The sequence below is a fragment of the Apteryx mantelli genome, chromosome 3 (genome assembly GCF_036417845.1).
Source record: "Apteryx mantelli isolate bAptMan1 chromosome 3, bAptMan1.hap1, whole genome shotgun sequence".
NCBI lineage: Eukaryota > Metazoa > Chordata > Aves > Apterygiformes > Apterygidae > Apteryx > Apteryx mantelli.
In genome coordinates this window covers 93,361,760-93,368,202 of record NC_089980.1, presented here as the reverse complement: position 1 = coordinate 93,368,202, position 6,443 = coordinate 93,361,760, and positions in this window count along the sequence as shown.

Genomic DNA, 6,443 nt, shown 5'->3' with positions numbered 1-6,443 from the left:
CGCCGCCGCGCTCCCGCCGCGCGGCGTCCGGCGGCAACGCGGGCGGCGCCGCGCCGTTCCGCCCCGCCGCAGCCCTGCTCGCCGCTACCCCTGCGAAACACCGCGCTGCGGGAAAAGCCGCTGAAGCACCGCCGCTCCTTACTGCTTAACGCAGGCGATTGATTGCTTCGGGGCTGTTTTCAGCGCCGTTTTCCTTCCGACAGGCACGCCGGCAGCCATCCTGCCACTGTTGCGGGTTCGTCCCGCGAACATCGGGCAGCGCTTCTGCGGAGGCAGCGGGCGCCGGGCCTTCCCCAGCTCCCGCGGCAGCAGACAACGCCGAAAGCAAGCCTGCAGCTCTGTCTTTGTCGTATTTAAAAATCTTATGCTTATTTTTGACCACGGTGCAAGTTTGGATCTCCTCCAGGGGATTCTAATGAATTAAAAGTAAAAAAAAAAAATTTTTTTCAAAACTGAAGCAGATAAGAACAAAGTGCTGATGAATACAGGTGGTTTGATTTCTGAGGACATTCATAGAAAATAGCAATAAAGAAAAATTAAAGATTAAGTTTAAAAATGCTGGAACTGCAAGATTTTCTTGTTACTGAATGTGAAGGAGCTAAAGTAGATAATAAAAACAAATTTTAACACACTTTTCATAAGAAATCCCATTTAGGTGACTCCAGAAACATTCTTAAGCTAGGGAATGCAATTCTAAAGTAATTTTTTAATCTAAGTTTAGAATTTTGTTCTAGAAGTTCAAAAATCATGTAGAAAGACTTTTTTTGAAGCATGTTTCCTGCAAATTCCTTGAAGAGTAGTATCTTTGCTTCTAACATCCGGGAGTAACTGACTGCTTTACCAGTACTTTTTCCATCCAGTTCAAAAAAATGTATTTTTAATGTGTCAAACTTCCACAGAGCAGTGTAACAGCAATAGCTTAAGACCTCCACAGGCATCTTACAATATAGTTTTATTTCAGTATAATTTTGCTTGGAAGAATGAATGCATAAAAACATGACATCATTCCCTTTAAAGGAAAATGTACTGTTTATTCCTTTCATTACCCAACACCTGCTTTCCTGTGAAAATGACTTGGGATGCTTGAAGATATGACTGATTTAGCACTATTTACTTTCCAATGTTAAAACTGTGATGAAAAGTAATTTAACAGCGAGTGTCTCCAAGTATGCACAGGGACTCAGTGTCCATCATGACGTCACGGGAGAAGATAAAAAGTAAGAATGATTTTGGCAACTACTTACTGTGTCGTACCTGAAAAATTCTTTTGTAAAGTTAAAGAGAAGCAAAACAAAACAAGGGACGGAACATTGAAGCACTTATTCAAGGTTGTCCATTAAAAAAAAAAAAAGATTCCAGTTTAATAAGAGTTTCTTATAGTACAATGAGCTAGAAAAAATGCTTTATACTTTTTTTCCTCACAACAATAAAGCACTGCAGTGTCCAAATGCATTTTCATTGCAATGCTGCTAACAAAGCAGGCCTTCGTACCCTTTCTGCTTCCAAAATCTAGTCTCTAAGTATGAAAACCACTGTTGTCACATTTGAGCTTCATGACACGTTGCTATGTCTTAACCTTGAAGTTCTTATGAAAATTAATGCCACTATTATTTAAATTACACTCCTTTATTTCTGTATGTGGACCTGATCCTTGCTCGTATTGGAACAGAAAAATACTTCTTTAGCAGAGGCTTATGTGCATGATGTTGTGATTAGCTATTAACTTCTGGAGAATGAAAAAGTTTAACCCCTCTGTCCAGGCTTTAGCATGGATGGTAGAATCCATAAAATGATTTAGGCTCCTATGTGCTATCTTGAGGGCAACCACAGGTACTCAAATCGAAAATTTTAGAATGTAATGGCAACTCCTTAGCACCTGTCTTATCTCCTAGGCACTTCCCAATACAATTATCTAAATATTTGCTCTGGGTGTTAGCTAGAGCTGTCTTAATTTTTACACTGCTAGACAGCTGGACAGTCTTACTTACAGCTACATAATGCTGGACTTAACTGAGAGTGCCCAGACCATGAGACTCCTCACCTTTCTTTTTCTGGGGGCAGGGCAGGGGAGGGAGCAAATTAACCACAGCTGGATTGCAGATCCGCAGCACGGAGCAAAGCACTTGGATCCCTGATCCGGTAGGGTTTGAGGCAAACCTCTGAGCACCTTCTGCTGTGAACCATCAAAGCTGGCTTGCTGGCTTCTGTAGACAGGGTGTTCCTTCCTGATTTGCTTAAAGCAAGCAAAGTCCAGTCTGTGGCCCAAAGGGGACAAGACTCACTCCGCTCCCTCATGCAGACAGTACTGCTCACAGCCCTGGCTAATCACTCTCCTTTTCACAACCAGATTCAGCACTTGTCAGACACCTCTCAAAGATGATTCAACTTACCAACCCAGCAGAAAATTACTCCTTTTTCTTAAGTCAGGTTAGTAAGTTGAACTGGCTCACACAGGCCCAACAAGCACAAGAGCTATTACAGAGGAGATGACAGGACAAACCTGTCATGAGCACCAGCAAGATATTAATTTAGCTGCACTGTTAAATCAAAGGGTTTAGATCCATGAGATGCCGTAACCAAATCCAGCAGTTCAATGCTGACAAAAAAAGGGAGCTCCTCTTTCCCTGCTCTTTGCCGCTGGCTGACTTTGGTACTTTCAGATCCCCACAGGGAGCTAGCTTAGCACGCTTAAGTGGTAAAGAACTAAGCTGGTTTTGAAAGAAGAAAGAATAGTTTTCTGTCACGTTAGTGAGTTAAGGGTCTCACGAGAAAGTCTCATGAAAGCCAGTGCCAGCTGGAGGGGAGCGGAGCAGAGCAGAGCAGAGCAAGGGAGGAGCAGCCACTGAAGCAGTGGAGCGGCAGCTGGAAGCATCCCCATGCCGTCCCAGAAGGGAGTGCCGAGGCAGGGGCCTGCCCTGCTGGCAGGCGCTGCCATCCACACCAGGGAGGCAACGCCAGGCCGCTGGCAGCAGGAGGTTTGGAGTAGCATAAAATAGTCATGATTTGGCTCACTCTCCCCTGTATCTAACACAAGTCTATGTCATTAACTGATATTATTAGGAGCTACAAGACTCACATGTGAAATCTGTGCCCATCTGTAGATCTGCTGTTGAAGATAGAAAACTTTATTTTTTTAAGATTATTATGGTAGGCACAGTACAGACTAATGATAAATACTATATATGTAAAACTCTCCTATTGAATTTGTAAGAGACAAGAACATCTTATCTGAGACAGGATCAGACTGTAACCTTTTCCCCTTCTTCCAGGACGTTTCTGTTGGGTAACACTCAAGTTTCTTCACACAGGCTCTCATGCTGCCCGAATCAGATAGAAAGCACGGCATCCATAGTTAAAATAATTCAATGACAAAATGTTGTGAACTTTCTAAACTTGTCTAGTTACCTTCTCTCTGAGAATGCTTGTATCATTTCAGTGGTTTTTGATATTCTCCTTGCTGTAATACACTGATGCCTGTCAGACACACAATGCCTGAACAAATTCTTAGTGAATGCACAGAAGTTTAATTCTTGGATAAGACAAACATATTCTTGATTTATTTTCTTTCTACTCTTACTCCAGTTAGAAAGAACTTGCTATCAGAAAGTGTTGTACAGCATACTCTGAAAACATGCTATTTTGAATTAAAAAAAGAATTACCCTCCCCCCCACTAAACAAGGACTACAGCAAGGTCTCCAAGAAGTTTTTCTCAGCAGTGAGTAAATACATGACAAACCTTCTTACTATAGCTGTGGACAGCTTCCCTACTCACCTGCTTTCCATCCAACAAAGCTCATAGTGCAGTGGATTTAGGGGTCATTAATAATGTCTCAGAGCTACTGAAGAACCAGAGCTCAAAGAAAGAAATCCTTTATGTTAAGAAACACAGCTTCCTTAAGACTCAAAACTAAGCCTACCCATAAACTGTGTTTTTGTGTATTAGACTTATGCAAATTAATTGATAACTTTTCATTTATTTAGCAGAGCAAAGGCAAAATATGGAGAATGAGAACTAATGCTTAGATTGCCATTACTTTTATATTTGCTATTTCAAAAAAATTAACAACAAGCAAGTAATTAAATACATGCACACTGGCAAGTATTTTACTTAACAGAATAAGTTGATTTTAAACTACAGGTAGCTATTCCATTTTTCTATTATTAAATGCAGATTTTAAGATAACAACAGTTAAAAGTAGCAGCCTAGACTCTTCCTCCTACACTCAAAGACACAAATGATAGCAGATTTATTTTCCAAACCAGGAAGAGTTATTATGCCACATTTCAGAAAGTTTGGAGTTGCTCAGTCTTTAAGGTTAGACTGTCTTACCTAACTACCATTGTCTGGCCTATCCATTGCAGCAGCCTGCTCCTGGTCTTAGATTATGCAACAGGTACCTTTGGATACTTACAGAGTTTCTGCTGTACTTATGGCCAAAGCAATACTTTCATGGAAACCATTTTCCACTTGATTCCACACCATCTCTTTATTTATATATTAAAAAAAAAAAAAAGTTCAAGACAATTCCCCCAGAGTCGCTGCGTAACATTCAGAGGTGTACGTCTTGCTCATCGTATGTCTTTCTCTCCTATGCTGCACAAGTATTCTTAAAATATTTTTAAAGTATTTAAAAATGTAAAATAATAGAATAACAACTGAATTTAGACTTTTCTACAATTCCCATCTTTGTATATATTTGTATATGTTTTAATTGAAGATCACTTCAAATATATGGAATTAAGACTGGATGCTATTTTAGCCTTTACATTTGAAAAACACTCAGTAACGGAATTACTAAAACATGAAGTTGTCTAATGAATGTGAAGCTGACACAATACCAATGTACTGTTAATTACTGGTGTGCTGAGTTTGCTGCTTAGTAAGATTTCCGAAACAGTTAAATACAGCGGTCGTATGCTCTTTTTATTGGCATACAGTCACTACCCATATAAGTGCATTTGTGTCAAAAAAATAATTTTCATATTTACAGGAAGTGACAAAATTCCAGTTGTTGGCAGAGTATATAAAGCTTTTCATACACAGTCTTTTTTATTATCGAACAGATAAGATAAAATCTGAACTGAAAATCAAATGCAACGCATCATGGAAACTGTATTCCTCAATAGCTTTTCTTCCACTTAATTTTAGTTTATTTTTCTCTCTCAAAAAAGGAGTCCTTCTAAGATATCTGAACTGTTGTACTACCTACTCTTCAGTAAAATCCTCACTTTTACCAAGAGCCAATAGTGTACTGAGATTGGATCGATATATCATTATTTATATCCATACCAATGCAAGTAAAAGTAGCGTGTTGCAAATTATGCCTTATTTTGCTATTAGGTATGACTGCTTAATCTACTCCATGTAAAAGGACTTAAATTTGGGGGGTATATTATTTATAATTCAATTAACTAATTATTTATCTGTAAAAGTGTTTTGATAACATGCATGTATTCACCAGCCATTAACTTGGTTAATAAATGTATAGTTAAAATGTGGATTCTTTGCCAAAGCACCAAAGGAATTTATTTCTGCATCTCATTTATGAAAAAAATGACATATGCAAAAATGCTACGTAGCTGAACTCTACTTTTAGTTAAATGGATTAATCTGTTCAAGAAGGCATGCTTTGCAAGTTGCTGGTACTAGTAAATTTTTTCTTATAAGAGATAGCCATCAAAGAGCCATCTTACTTTGATGTTATGCCTTTTCTCTTTTTCACAATTGCTATTATACCAGACCTTCTAGGCACAGATCACTAATCTTTTTCTAAACTAATACTCTTCTATAACAGTCGCTGGCGTAGGGTTGTTTTTGTTTTTTTATTAGTGTTATTTCACAGTCTCGTTACTAACAACAGTTTATTTCCTGAACAAGGAGGTAATCAGTGACTTCTTTCATTTTATGGTAATATTAAAATCAAAGATTTAGTTAAGTTGCTGTCTAACCAATGTATCAACTTTACAGGAATCACAATTCTCATAACACTAACAAAAATAATCAGTTTTATGTTGACTACACTCTGATGCATGTGCCAAAATGTAAAGTTTATCTATTGTCAGTTTTCTAATGTGTACTGCGTGCCCTTTACAAATATATTCAATAAGACATCTAAAATGCTGAATCTTGTTCCTGTAATATCCCTGACTGTCCAAAAAGTTTTCTCTGAACACCAAATAAAAGTGGGTGAGGAATATAGTTCCAGAGCTTAACACTATCACACAAGTTCAGTTAGTTGCACATTTTCCTAAAGGGGTTCAGTCTGTTTAAGTATAGCTTGTATTACAGTGACCCATATTTTACACACACAGCATATGTCACTTGATAGTCCAAATAAAAAAGAGATTATAAACCTATTACACATATCTAAAGAAAAAATAAGATGTCTATTCTTTGTTCTCCACACTCCCCACCCAACAGATTAATCTCATCAAGTCCATG